This window comes from Mus caroli, chromosome 12, assembly GCF_900094665.2.
Source record: "Mus caroli chromosome 12, CAROLI_EIJ_v1.1, whole genome shotgun sequence".
In the NCBI taxonomy this organism is placed as follows: Eukaryota; Metazoa; Chordata; class Mammalia; order Rodentia; family Muridae; genus Mus; species Mus caroli.
In genome coordinates this window covers 903,626-918,719 of record NC_034581.1, presented here as the reverse complement: position 1 = coordinate 918,719, position 15,094 = coordinate 903,626, and positions in this window count along the sequence as shown.

Here is a 15,094-nt window from a genome sequence, read left to right as displayed (position 1 = left end):
CAGGAATGACAAGAGGAGAACAGTGGGCAGGGAGGAGATGGGTCTGACCCTAGAATGCCCCTGCAGGGCTCACACTCATGCTTAGTTACCAGCCACTCTGGGGTTTGGGTTACTCGGAGGAGAGAAGCACTTGGCTTTTATGCTAGCTTTCAGGCTACCTAGAGACTTGGGAGAGTCCTTCACTGCCTCCCATGTCAATCAGTGCTCCTTGTGGTGCAAAGTCGGTGACTTAGTTAGGGTTTCTATTGCTGTGCTAAAACACCAAGAGCAGAAGCAATGGAACTGGAGGTGGGTTTTTAGCTCACTCTATTGCTGAGGGAAGTCAGTCCAGGAACTCAAACAGGCCAGGGACCTGGAGGCAGCAGCTAATGCAGAGGGCCTTGGAGGAACGGTGCTTATCCACGTGGCTTGCTCAGCGTCTGTTCTCTACTATCTGTGACCATTTGTCCCGTGTTGGAGCCACCCACAATGAGCTGGGCCCACCCACAGCAGTAATCAATCACGAAAACAAATTGAAAGCCAATCTGGGAGCAGTGGAGGACATTTTCTCCATTGAGGTCCCCTCTTCCAAAATGACTCTAGTTTGTGTCAAGTTGACACAAAAGCAGCCAGCACCGCCAAATGTGATCACTGCACACCCCAGATGTGATCACTGCACACCCCAGATGTGATCACTGCAGATGGGAAAATGTGAAATGAGTTTGCTGGTAAGCCATGCTTGGTAACTCATGCCCTCTCTTCACAGAGGCCAAGACAGAAGAACAGCTTGAACCCAGGAGATTGAGGCCAGCCTGGGCAACACAGCAAGACATGACAGAGTATTGGAGAGGGGAGGGAGTGTGGAATGGCTGGCAGACCTACACAGACAGGTCAGTGGGAGCCCATCCACCTCACAGCGAGATGGGGAGCTGCTCTGGCCACTCGCTGCTCTGCAAGGCCGCCATCAGCCTAGGTCCTCTTCCTGGCTCCATTTAGTTACAGCTCTTGATTCCAGTGCCATTTCTCCCTGGTGGCACCCCAGCCTGTCACTGTTCCCCTCTGTGTCTTGTTACTTTGTACTGATTCTTGGGCACACTACGGATACACAAGGGCACACAGATGTGGAAGAACGAGAGACCAGCGAGCGTGTGCTTTCATATATGAACAGAAGAGTGTCTGTGAGCACACGTGTGCGCATGCGTATGAGCTAATGTGTGTGAACAGGTGTATGTCTGATGTGTGTTAGAGAGCACGTGAGCGTGTATGAGAGCATGAGTGAGAACATGTGCGTGTGAGCAAGCATGCGTGAGGGCAGGAGACTGTGGGTGGCAGGGAGAGACAGACTGCGTGTGAGCACGGGACTGCATGCCAGGAGGGTGAGTTAGATGCATGTGAGCATGTATGAAAGCACATGTGTTCTTCCCTCTCACATGGGGTGGTTTTACAGATAGAAAAACCCCACTTTGAGATGTGCAGTAATTTACCCCGACCCCACAGTAGAAAAGGGCTCTGGCAAAACTTCCCGGGTTAGGTTCATTTGCCCCAGTGCATCTGAAGTCTAAGACGGGGCTTCTCACTGACAGGAAGGCTGGAGACTCCCTGATGAGGGAACCAAAAGAGGCACCAAACACCATTCTGCAGCCCAAATGGAAACCAGAGAGGTGAGATTCAGAGAGGAAGAAACAGGCCCAGGAGCTCAAACCACTGTAAATGCTGAGTCATCCCACAGCCTCTGTGGGAATGTCACCGTTTCCAAAGGGCTCCAGTCAGGGCCCATGGGAGGCACCTCCGTAGAAGTGCATACTAACAGGCCTTCTGGGAGAAAGGGTGTGCAGGGGCGGGGTTCAGGACAGCAAAGGGGACCGGAAATGGCCTGGCTGAGAGCAGATGAAGGGTCACCCTAAAAGTCCTCTGTGGCCACAAAGTCACCTCTCCCAAGGCCAAGTCTAAGAGCTGAGACAGGTCAAATGGGGACTCTAAAGAAGAGCTGTCCCAAGCATCTCCTGAGGGTGGCAAGAATCTAAATATTCAAACAGGAGAGACTGACTGCTTAGAGATTCAAAGCAAAACCAAACTAAACGAAACAAAACAAAACAAAAGAACAGGCTGCTCTTCCAGACCTAGTTTGATTTGCAGCACCAACATAGCTGTCCAAAACCATCTGAACTCCAGTTCCAGGGGATTATATGACCTCTTCTAGCCTCTATGGGCAGCAGGCATACCAGTGGAGCAGAGACATACATGCAGGCAAAGTACCCATACACATAATATTAAAAAAAAAAATCTAATATCAAAGTTGTCACACACACGCGCGCGCACACACACACACACACACACACACACACAGCCTTTCTGCCTCATTTCAGGCACTGAGAACCATCCTTAAACCAGAACTTCATCTCCCTTTCCCTCCCCATACTCAAAGATAATCCTGCCAAGTTTATGGTAGATCTCATTTAAACATCGAGTAGGCTGACCCTTCTCTCTGGGTAACAGCGCCACCCGCCTTCCTGGATACTCTATCCTTTTATATTTTGGTGTTCATGTGTGGAGGTTGGAGGTCACATTCATGTGTTGTTCCTGAGACACCACCCTCCATATTTACTTTTTGGTTTGTTACTTTAGTGTTATTGTGGTGGTGGGGGGTGTTTCTTTTGTTTCGAGGCAGGGCCTCTCTATGTAGCCCTGGCTGGGCTGGAACTCACTATGTAGAGTGCAGACTGGTCTTGAACTCATGGAGATCTGCCCGCCTCAGCCTCCTGTAGGCTGGGATCAAAGTTCTATGCCACCTTGTTTTCTTTTATTTTCTTTTTCTTTTTTCTTTTTTCTTTTTTTTTTTTTTTTTTTTGGTTGTTGAGGGAACTCACTTTGTAGACCAGGCTGGCCTTGAACTCAGAAATCCACCTGCCTCTGCCTCCTGAGTGCTGAGATTAAAGGCGTGCACCACCACACCCGGCTCTCCTTGTTTTCTGAGACAGGATTTCTCACTGGCCTGAGGCTGATAGGTAAGGGAGTGGGTTCTTTGTTTGATGTGGGTTCTAGGAGTTTAATTAAGGTCTCCATGCTTCCAAGCTCTTTGACTATAGGGTAGTGTAGAACAATCACAGGGCACCTTCACTTTGCCAGGGTTCTCAGGTACCCTTAGCCACTTTCATTTGAAATCTGTAGTGGTCTGAGTGCTGCCCCCCAAAATGTGCCCACATCCAAACCCCAGGAACCCATGGTTGAACAACTTTGGGGAAAGGGTCTTTGCAGGTGGAATTAAGTAAAGGCTCTGGAAATAAGATCACCGTGGATCACTGGCAAAGGCTCCAAAGTAGTAACAGATGTCCTTACAAAGGGGTGTGTGTGTGTGTGTAGGACAAAGGTCAAGATTGGCAGGATGTGGCAAAAGCCAGGGACTCTAGGAAGCCACCAGACTCTGGAGGAGGCAAGAAGGCTTTTTCCTCTCAGGCCTCCAGCAGGAACAAGATTCTGAGAAGCTAGGAGTTAGACAGACTCCCTGGTAGGCAGACAGCTAGGGAAAGAGGCAATGGAGGTAATAAACGTGGTAAACTTCCTAGACAGCCAGCTTCTCCCTTACCCTCTTGACCTGAGACAAAAGCCTAGCATCTTATGAGAAAAATAAAATAAAATCAATGGTAAAAACTATGTAAAAAAAAAACAAGAAGGAAACCCAGGCCTTATAGGAATTCTCCTTCCAACAGTAGGCTCCCTGCTGATGGACAAGCAAGTTGGAGGCCTTCAGATCAGGACATGATACACAGTAGTTGTGGGCCAGTCAATCACCTATCTTGTTTCAAACTGACCAACCCTAAATGAGGGGAAAACTTCTTCAAAAGCTTTAGAAATCCACCCTTTAAGAGGAGACGGGCGTTTCCAGCTTCCCGCGCCGCCCTCTGCTTTGCCAAGGGTATCTTCCTTGGGAATCTGCTGCATGTGTTTGTATCACACACACACACACACACCATTAAATGTGTGTCTTAACTGCTGCTCTGTTTGCTCCTATATACAATGTCAGAGAGTTCTCTGTTGTTACCTGTTGCTCTCGACTTTCCCTGCCTTTTAATTCCTTAACTGTCATAGAAAACAAATTTGATCAAGACTCCTAGAAAGTACCAGCTCTGCTGGAACCCAGATTGCAAACTGCTAGTCTCCAGAGATGTGAGGCAAAAAAATATTCTAGTCTAATGCTACCCTGTTTGTGCTAACTTGTTGTGACAGCCACGGGAAACCCAGGCAGGATCCAATTGCGCATTCTTCACACCTGTATTTTAACACATGCTGGAGTCTGTTAGAATTATAATGGTTATCACCCCACTCCAAGATGCTGGGCCCAGGAACAAGATCTTGATTCTCTTTTATACATGGATTGACAGCCCTAATACTCAACAGTGCCTTGTTAAATAAAACTTGAAAAATCTCGCAGGCCAGGGTAGTAAAAACCTGCCTCAGAAGCACTGGGACCTGAGGTCAGATCTACAGAACCCAGAGAAAAAGCAGGGCAGTCCCAGGGGTGTTGAGGAGGAAGACAGAAGACAGGTAGATCCCTGGAGCTTGACGGTTTACCAGCCAAGCCTGTAAGCATGCCTGAGCGCTCGAGAGAGAACGTGCGCGCACACGCACGCACACACACATACACAGACGATAGCTAAGTGTGTAAGCATGACAACCTGGCTTGGATCTCCAGCTACCAAGTAAAAGCCAGTTATGGCAGCATGTGCCCAGGACTCTATCACTGAGGGGAGAGAAGACAAGTGGACCCTACAACTTGTTGGCCAGTCAATGAGAGACCCTGTCTCAAAGGATAAAACGAACAGCAATAGAGGAGGGCATTGGATAACAACCTCTGACCTACACATACACACACACACACACACATACACACACACACACACACACACACACACACAGATACACACAGAGAGACAGGAAAAAAGTTAAACTGTGTCAGTTCCCTTCTTTAATTCCAACATAAATACCCCTAGGGTATACTGGGGCACTCTAGAAGACGCAAACTCCACAGTTTGTATGATAATATTTATAATGGAAGTAGTTTTGTTTTTCTTTTTATCTTGGAGGGAAACTGAGTCATTTAACCACTAAGCAATTGAGTCACTTTTTTTAAAGAGACGTATTCCTTTTATTTTGTGTGTCTGAGTGTCTATCTGCATGCATGTGCATGCCTGGCGCCAGAGGAGGCCAGAGGATGGTATCAGATCCTCTGGAACAGTTACAGATTGTCATGAGTCACCTTGTGGCTGCTGGGAACCAATCGCAGGTCGTCTGCGGGAGCAGCAAGTGCTTTCTTGGCTGAGCCATCTCTCCAGCCTCAAATCACTATTTTTATTCTGAAACCATTAGGGATTAATTGTGGAATAGAAGGCACAAACATGTCCACTTGTTTGTTTGTTTGTTTGTTTTTGTTGTTGTTTTTTGAGACAGGGTTTCTCTGTGTAGCCCTGGCTGTCCTGGAACTTACTTTGTAGACCAGGCTGACCTCAAACTCAGAAATCTGCCTGCCTCTGCCTCCTAAGTGCTGGGATTAAAGGCATGCACCACCACTGCCCAGCACATATCCACTTTTTAAAAATTCTGTGTATGTGCATATTCGTGTGTGTGTGTGTGTGTGTGTGGTTTAATACGAATGACCCCTATACATTCATACATTTAAATGTTTGGTCCCCAGTGGGTAGTCTGTTTAGGAATGACTAGGAGGTGTGTCACAGGGGTGTGGCCTTGCTGGAGGAGGTGTGTCACAGGGTTGTAGCCTTGTTGGAGGAGGTGTGTCACAGGGGTGTGGCCTTGTTGGAGGAGGTGTGTCACAGGGTTGTAGCCTTGTTGGAGGAGGTGTGTCACAGGGGTGTGGCCCTGTTGGAGGAGGTGTGTCACAGGGGTGTGGCCTTGTTGGAGGAGGTGTGTCACAGGGTGTTGGCTTTGAGGCTTCAAAAGCTCATACCAGACTCAGTCTTGCTCTCTCTCTGGCTGCTGCTGCTGCTGCTATAAACTCTCAGCTCCTGCTCCAGCACTGCACCTGCCTGCTTGCTTGCCACCATGCTTCCCACCATGATGACCACAGTCTAACCCTTGAAGCTGTAAGGAAACCCCATTAAACACTTTCTTCTCTAAGCCTTGGCTCATGGTATTTCATCACAGCAATATAACCCTAACAAAGTGTACGCGGATGCATGCAGAGGTCAGAGGTCAACATCAGGTGTGCCCCCACCCCCATCCCTTTCCGTCTGTATTTTCTGAGGCAGGATCTCTCACTGAGCCAGATGCACATCCTTTTGGCTAGGCGTGCACATACAGGCACACGGACAACACAGGGGCTGCAGGAGTGTACTGCTATGCCTGGCTCTCTAAATGGGTTCTGGGGACCTGAATCCAAGTCCTAGTTCCTGTGCCAGTGCTTTACTCTCGGAATCAATCCCCAGTCCCTTCGTGTCCATTTCTGAGGCACAAAACAAGATTCTAAGAGGGAGCCAGGTGGAAGTTTCTGGTGACCAGAACTCCAGGAAGGTCCTCCTCTCTGCAGAAAGCCCAGAGATGCCCACCTCCTTCCTCACTCTGAGGACACTGGAGGATGGACGGACACACGCACACACTGCCTCTCCTCAGTCCCTGGTTCCACTGCCGCTGTCTTCACAGGTGGAAATACATCATATTCCTCGTACTGTAGTGCCTTTGTGCATACTGTCCCCTGAGCCTGCATTTCCCTTTCCCCACTTCAAGACAAATAAAATCAAAACCAAACTACTACCTATCCCAGAGACATACCCTAGCTCACCTGCTCTGTCTCTCTGATCCCTAGGCAGCGAGAATTCCCTAGTCAATGTGGCCCCTTAGGAACCCTACTGCTATGAAGAGTCTTCTTGTCTGTCTCCCTCCAAAGTGGAAAATGATGGCACGTCCCCTGTGTTTGGCCTCATCGGCACCTGGGAAGTATATTCATTTTCCATAGCTGCCTCACACACCACTAGCCAGTGGCATTGGAGCTGGGACTCTTTGCTGACCATTCCTGGAGGTCAGCGCCCAGACAGGCCTCCCAGAGCCAGTGTTGAGGTGTGTCAGGGCTGCCTTCCTTTCTGGAGGCTTGGGGGACTCCCTTGCCGTCCCTGGCTCTTGGAAGTCCTGCCATGCCTTCAGTAGTCTGGACATAGCAGCCAGCTCCTCAGTGCCAGGTAGACCTGAGCTTGTTATCACATGCTTGAAATCTCAGCATTTTCAGGGTTGGAAGTAGAGGTAGAGGCATAGGGAGTTCAAGGCCAACCTTGGCTATATATCTAGATGAAGGCCAGCCTAAACTACACAAGACCTTGCCTCAAAGAAAACAAACAGGCTGACCAAAGGCTCCAGGTAATTATAGTGGACCCTGGCATTTTTCAAGGCTCTGAGGTTCCTTGATGTAACTCTATTCACAGAGCCCTTTGCCATATAAGACAACATCATCACAGCTCCTGGACAGCAGGGTAATCACATGCGGTGGGAAACTATCCTGCCTAGTACAGTTGGCTCATGATATGATATCTAGCTGGTACTTATTAGAGCTAAGACTCATCTTAATCCTTCCCATTAAAATCTTCTCCAGGGCTAGGGAGACTACTCAGTGGGTAAAGGAGCTTGTCACACAAACCTGGTGACCTAGGTTTAAGTCCCAGAACACACGTAAAGGTGAAGGAGAAAAGACACCACAAAATTGTCCTCTGACTTCTATATGCATGCCCGGCCACATGTGTTCACTTCAAGCACATACACACAATAACATATTTTAGACATCCTCAAAATGTCTCAGTCCTGGGCTGTAAGACTGGGTGCTAGCGTGTTAAACCTGAAGCATCTCATGAGAAGGAGAAAACTGTGGACAGACAGCGCTCCCTTTGTCCCCTTCCAGGAGCCCTTACTCTGTATCCAGATGACGCATGCTTCATTCTACAAACGTAGGCTGGGAGTGAGAGGTCATGGAGAACCGGTAGCTGAGTGGACACCGGAAACTGTAAGCCGCCTCTGTGATGACAAACCTTGGCTGTCAACTTGACTGGACCTGGGAACAACTACAAGGCAGACTGTAGGGTAATCTTGGGAGGAATTTTCTCCACCGAATAACGTCAAGTGGGAAGAATCTCCCGAATGTGGGCGGCATCTTTTGGTGACAGCTCAGATAAATGGAGACGGAAGGAAGCTTCACTTTGTGCCTGCTTGCCTTTGCTTTTTTTTTTTTTTAATTAAGATTTATTTATTTTACAGGTATGTTTTGCCTGCGTGCATGTATGTGCACAACATGTGTACATGCCTGGTGGCCAGGGAGGTCGGAGGAGGTGCTGGGTGCCTGACACTGGAAGCTGAGAATAGCTGCAAACTACCACATAGGCACCAGAGAGCAGAACCCAGTCCTCTGCAGGTTGCGCCAGTTCCTTTGCCTACATTCTGCACTCTTGTTGGCAACTTCATCTATTCTGTTGCTGCTGCTGCTGCTGCTGCTGCTGCTGCTGTATTTCTTTGCTGTATCAGAACCCAGCTTCTCCACGCTTCTAACGTCAACCGAAGACTAGTGGTTCTCCAGGAATTCTCCAGGTTTTCAAAGCCAAATCGGGACTGCAGAGACATCTAGCCACATGGACTGAGCAGCCACCAGGTTCTCAGCCCTTTCACTATGAGACAGCTATTGTTGATTGCCTAGGTTGAGTCATGTGATCCAAATTTAACAACTCTTCTTATAATATATATGTATACACATATGTACACATATATATGCCGCCCATTCTAAAGTTCCTATTAGATGCTGTCTTAGTTAGGGTTTTACTGCTGTGAACAGACACCATGACCAAGGCAAGTCTTATAAAAAAAAAAAAAACATTTAATTGGGGCTGGCTTACAGGTTTAGAGGTTCACTCCATTATCATCAAGGTGAGAGCATGGCAGTATCCAGGCTGTCATGGCACAGGAGGAGCTGAGAGTTCTATGTCATCATCCAAAGGCTGCTAGTGGAAGACTGAATTCCAGGCAACTAGGGTGAGGATCTTATACCCACACCCACAGTGACACACCCATTTCAACCAGGTCACACCTATTCCAACAAGGCCACACCTCCAGATGGTGCCACTCCCTGGTCCAAGGATATACAAACCATCACAGATGCTATGAATAGTTTCCCTGAAGCATAGTTCATTCAGACTGTATCCCTTCCTCCAAAATGCTTACGGTTTTCATTCTGATCACAGATTACATGGTAAAGGCTTCAGCTTCTATGCAGTTCCTTGGTGAGGTCTCAGGCTTCTTACTTCACATAATCTTCTCAGCAATTCTACGTGGAACGTGAGATGACCATGCCCACTTTCTGGATGAAAAAACTGAGGCTGGATTCTGCACTCAACCAAAGTCTTACAGCCAATAAAGGGTAATGTACCAATGGAGTCTGGTGGTCAGGTCCATGACCTGCTCAGCATCATCAACCATTGCTGGAGGAATGAGAGACTCATGCCGTCTAATCTGCTGAGACAGAAAGCAAGATGGGTCCTGGGGAAAGCCAAGCAGAGGGCTTAGCGGGAATGGCAGGTGGAGGGGCCTCCACCTTAGCTACCTGTAAGCATAAATCCATGCATCCTTCCCACCATGGATGGGCACAGCCCATCAGCTCTACACAGACTGAAAGTGGAATTGGCAGCTGGGGCCCAAATTTGCATAGGCTTTGATAACTAACATTCTCTCTGGACTTCAATTCTATACTCAGGAACCAGCATGCGGGGTGACCAGACACATGTCTGAAAGTGCAGAGCCTGCCTGGGGATGTAGAATGGTAGGAGGGAAAAGTCTGTACAGAGGAGGCAGAGACAGGCAGACACCTGGGCTACCTGGCCACCCAGTCTATTCTTGATGAGTTCCCAGCCAGTCAGAGTCCCTATCTCAAAACAAATGATGATCCCCAAGGAGTAACATCCAAGGGTGTCCTACAGCATCCACATCATACATACGTGTGTGCACACACACTCTGACACACAGGAGAATGATAGCCCAGAACCATACCACAGGTGGTCTTGAACACTGGGCTTACTCTACAGGAGCTATCAAAGATTCTTTCCAGCCAATGACCTGTCCTGCTCACTTATCCTGCTGGAGGATTCACCAGGGATACAAGATGGTTTGGCCGTGGAAGAAACTCTGGAGAGGAAGTAAGGTAACATCCACCAGGAGTCAGGAGTCCACAGGTGGCTAATGTGCCCCTGGGGTCCTTCCTTAGAGTTCTCAGGCTTCGGCCAGCAGGCAATGGGCAGGCTTACACTCCTATGGGACACGCTAGGGTCCTGTTGAGCTTCTGCGGAGAGTAACTTCTGCAATTGTGGAGTGACTCGCTTTGACAAAGAAGTGTGTTGCAAGGGGCGGAGGAGAAGAGGAACATGCTGCCTCCTCTTCTGCCATCTCTCTCTCCATCCCACCGTGACATGCAGGGATGCCCAGCCAGACCAGAGAGAGAGACAGAGAGACAGAGACAGAGAGCAGAGAGCTAGACAGAGACTTTTATTTTTTACGTGCATTCTTCTTTTCCCTAGAGTAGACTGCAAGAATCTTGTCTCTCACTAGCTCCTCTCTGATGCTGTGAGCTCTGCAAGCCGCCAGCTCCTGCCAATGGGGTGTGGGTTACTCTGACTCACAGCCAGGCTGGGCTAGGGATCCAGCACCCAGCGCAGGGCTCCCTGATCCACGTGGTGCTTCCGTTCATTTGCAGCCCCCACCCTGGACCCCACACTACCCACCAGTGTTACATCCGTTTGCACTGGGAACCTCAGTTAATTTTAGCAGCTGTGAAGTTCAGTCAGTCTTTCCATGGGCTGCGCATGCTCTGCCCACTTTTTTTTTTCCCTTCAACCTTGTGTTTCCAGCAGAACCTAATGGCTCCAATCCTCAGAAGGGGAGTGAGCAGGCTCAGGTCTGTGTCCTCTCTTTAGCCCCTGCACTGGTTGGGCACAGGTTTCCAGAAGTCTCTATGTGCATGTTGTTCTTTGTAGAATAGCTTCCCTCCTAGCTGTGCAGCTTGTTCACAGTTTCCATTAAGGAACTTTGAGAGGGAAATGCTACATTTTTTTTTTAAACAAGCCATGTCTAAATTCAAATATGCCTTAAGATTGAAAATAATCACATTTAAATAACTTCAGAGAGAATGGTGTGAAGGAAAAAATGCTAGCTATAAATTCATCCTCCCTCCCTCCCTCCCTCCCTCCCTCAGAGTGCAGCAGAGGAATTGCTACAGAAAAAGGGCTTAGTAAGTCAATGGAGAAAGGAAGACAAGAACACACTCTGAATTGTTAGTGAATTATACAGTAGAGAAGAAAATGTAACCTGTAAGCTGAGGGAGGCTGAGGCTAGCTATTTCTGCAGCGTATGTGTGTGTGTGTGTGTGTGTGTGTGTGTGTGTGTGTGTAGCAGCAATCAATCCTTGCATGTGCCCCACTGCCAAGCCACACCATGGCCCCTGAAACACATCTTTAAAGTTCATGTGCAGGCTCCAAGATGGCTCAGCAGGTAAAGGCATTTGTCATGAAACCTGACACCACCAGCTAGATCCCTAGACCCCACCGTGGAGGAAGAGAACTGACTCCTGAAAGTTGTCCTCTGATCTGACCTCCATACACAAACCTGCACACACACAACTGCATGCATGCACACACACACACAAACACACACACACATACACACACCTGCAGACACATATCACATGTGCAGACAAAATAATATAATTTAAAAAATACAATGCAAGCACTTTGCACCTTCGTCCTGCCCCCTTCAGACAACTGGCTTTAGCAGCTCCTGCTTATGCTCCTCATGGTTGTAAGCTGGCTGCCGAGACGTGAGCATTAGACAAAGACAGGACATTATTTGGCAGAAGTGGAGAACTACTTTCTTCCCGTGCCTTCCTTTCAGAAGTAGAGAGTTCTTTCCTGGTCCTGCCCGGGAGAATCCATTCACAAGTTTTCTACAGGGCTAAGGCCAGATGCCCACTCCCAAACTAACTCCTGACAACAGAACCGGTACCAATGTGGATGGCTTCCAACTGTTTATGCTTAGTTTCTGGGCTGTGCAGCAGAGAGATGTGTGTAGTAGGAAGCTGGAAGAAGGGCTCCTGAACGAGCTGTTGATAGACACTGTGGCTCTGGCACTCCTCACAGGCTGAACAAGACTCCAGAATGAAGCCAACTCCCTTAGGAGACTTTATAAACTCAGCAGATACCCCGGCAAACTTCACGAGAACACGCTAACAGTCTGTCTGGCTGAGCACGGTATCTGAGTGCTAAGGGCACCCACTCATTTATTTCATCCCTCTCAGCTCCTTTTCACAAACAGCCAGCTGTGTTCTGTAACTTCTCTCATTGTGGCTTGGGAACTATGCTGTTGAGGGACCCACAGTGCATCTCACAGCACAGGAACAGGTTGTTGAAGTGTCTTCATCACACACTTTAGTCACAAAGAGAAACATGAGATGACATTCTGACAAGAAGGTCCTGGACCAGGGAACCATGGCCCTGCTGAGCAGGGAGTCTCCTGCAGATACCCAGGCAGCAAAGCTAGGAGCCTCACAGGGAGCAGTCATCGAGCTCGGTAGTAAAACAAAGCCACCAAGTTGCCAGGCAGAGGTGGAGCATGCATTTAGTTCAAGGCCAGCCTGGTTTATAAACTGGCTATATTGATGAAGGATCAAGGTCATGAACGAGCATGGCCAAGGAACATTGAGCTCATTGTGTTCAGAATATAGGGAAGATAAAAATGTAAGATCAAGGCCAGAGAATGCAGGGCCCCTTCAGGCTCTGACAGCAAGGCGCTGGGGTGACACCCAGACCCTGGATGCAGATGCAGGCTTTGGCCAGCCCCCATCTTTCCAAAAGTTCTAGGGCTATGCTTGTTTACTGAGTCACCATGACAGATTACACACTGAACATCATTGGAAAAGCACCAGGTTGAAATGCTGTAAAGGGGGGCTGGAGAGATGGCTCAGCGGTTAAGAGCACTGACTGCTCTTCCAGAGGTCCTGAGTTCAAATCCCAGCAACCACATGGTGGCTCACAAACATCTGTAATGGGATCTGACACCCTCTTCTGGAGTGTCTGAAAACAGCTACAGTGTACTTACATATAATAATAAATAAATATGTCTTTTAAAAAAAAAGGAATGCTGTAGAATGGGAAACTTTTTGGGCATCATTACTAATACTCAAAAAACCTGGGATTCAAAGCATAGAAATCGTAATGTATACACCCGATGTGCAGGCTATCTTACGTGTGATTCCTGTGAAAGGGTCACCCAACACCCCCTCCAAGGGGCACATCCCACAGGCTGAGAATCTCTGGTAAAACTGACTTCATCTGGTGTAGACCCTAACCCAGATGAGATCACACTCATGAGGTCACCTGGTTGTATGTACGTAGGACCATCATGTGATAACTATAGTCACAGTTGCATGTAAGGAGTTTGGGGGTTTTATTTAATGAAGACAAGGCAGGGATCAACAGTGCCAGAGAAATCTAGTTCACCATTTTATTAAAATCATTTTTTCTTTTCTATTTTTAAAAGGTTTTGGAAACAGTGGCTTACTCTATTTGGTTCTGGCTGACCTGAAACTCACTCTGTAGAGCAGGTTGGCCTTGAACTTACAGAGATTCATCTACTGCTGCCTCCCGAGTGATGAGATTAAAGGCTTATGCCACATAATTTTTTTTTAGACTGGGTCTCACTAAATTGTCCAAGCAAGGCCTTGAACTTGAGATCCTCTGATATAGCCTCTGGAGTAGGGCAATTATCAGCCTGTAGCACCAGACCCAGCATTATAAACGTCTAGTGCTATCGAACAGGATAGCCTGTCAATAAAGGTGCAAGTTCCTTCAGCCTGCCCAAGACCACTCTTAATCAGCAGGGAAAAAGGACACTGCCAAACCTCCTGCTTCACTCTCCCTGATTCTGTGTAACCTGAGAGTTTGTGGATTCTAATTGCATTAAGTAGATTTGAAACTCCAGCCACAGAGCACTGATCAATGTAAGCTTTAAAACAAAACAAAACAAAACAACAACACAACACCTAAATGGCTAAAAGCCTCTTTCTCAAAGTCTGTAGTTTCCTCACAATGCAAGATTTAATTACAGCCTGGAGCCACTGCATGGCACAGGTCCTACAATCTTTTTGTTTGTTTGTTTTGTTTCGAGACAGGGTTTCTCTGTATAGCTCTGGCTGTCCTGGAACTCACTCTGTAGACCAGGCTGGCCTTGAACTCAGGCCTGTCTCTGCCTCCCAAGTGCTGGGATTAAATTGTGCACCACCACGCCCGGCCCTACAACCTTTTAAACAAACAAACAAACAAACAAAAAACCCAAAACTGGGGCTGGTGAGATGGCTCAGTGGGTAAGAGCACCCAACTGCTCTTTCGAAGGTTTGGAGTTCAAATCCCAGCAACCACATGGTGGCTCACAACCATCTGTAATGGGATCTGACTCCCTCTTCTGGAGTGTCTGAAGACAGCTACAGTGTACTTACATATAATAATAAATAAAATCTTAAAAAAAAACAAAACAAAACCCAAAACTGGTGTTCTGTTTAGTTTTTGGTTTCTCATGGCCTTTTAGAGGATTAAGGGATCCACACTGGGCAGGGGGGGGGGGGCTGAAACAGAATAGAAAGACAGACAAGCAGAGGGCAAAGACGAACCCTTAAACCATGCTCCTGAAGGTTTAGGTTGGGGACATTGCAGTCCTTCCTTAACACAGCACCAGGCTGGTTTTGAGGGTGGAGGTGGGAAGGAAAACCATTATGGCTTCTTAGGTTTAAATTGTGACAAAAGAATGCACTGGGGACATCAAAGTCACCAAGAAGCAAAGTCTTTAAGACCATTTTCTCTGTCACCCATTAGCTCTTAGGAGGGCTCATGCCTCAGTTGCTGGCTTGGACAGAACCTATACAATGTAATCCTCAAGGCATTTGTGGAGCATCAGAAGCCCTGCCAGCTTGTCCAAAATTTCATTTACAAACAGAAGAAATACAACCATCCATGTGCTCAGACTCATGTGCACCATGCGCACGCGCACACGCACACACACACACACGCGCGCGCGCACACACACACGCACACACACACGC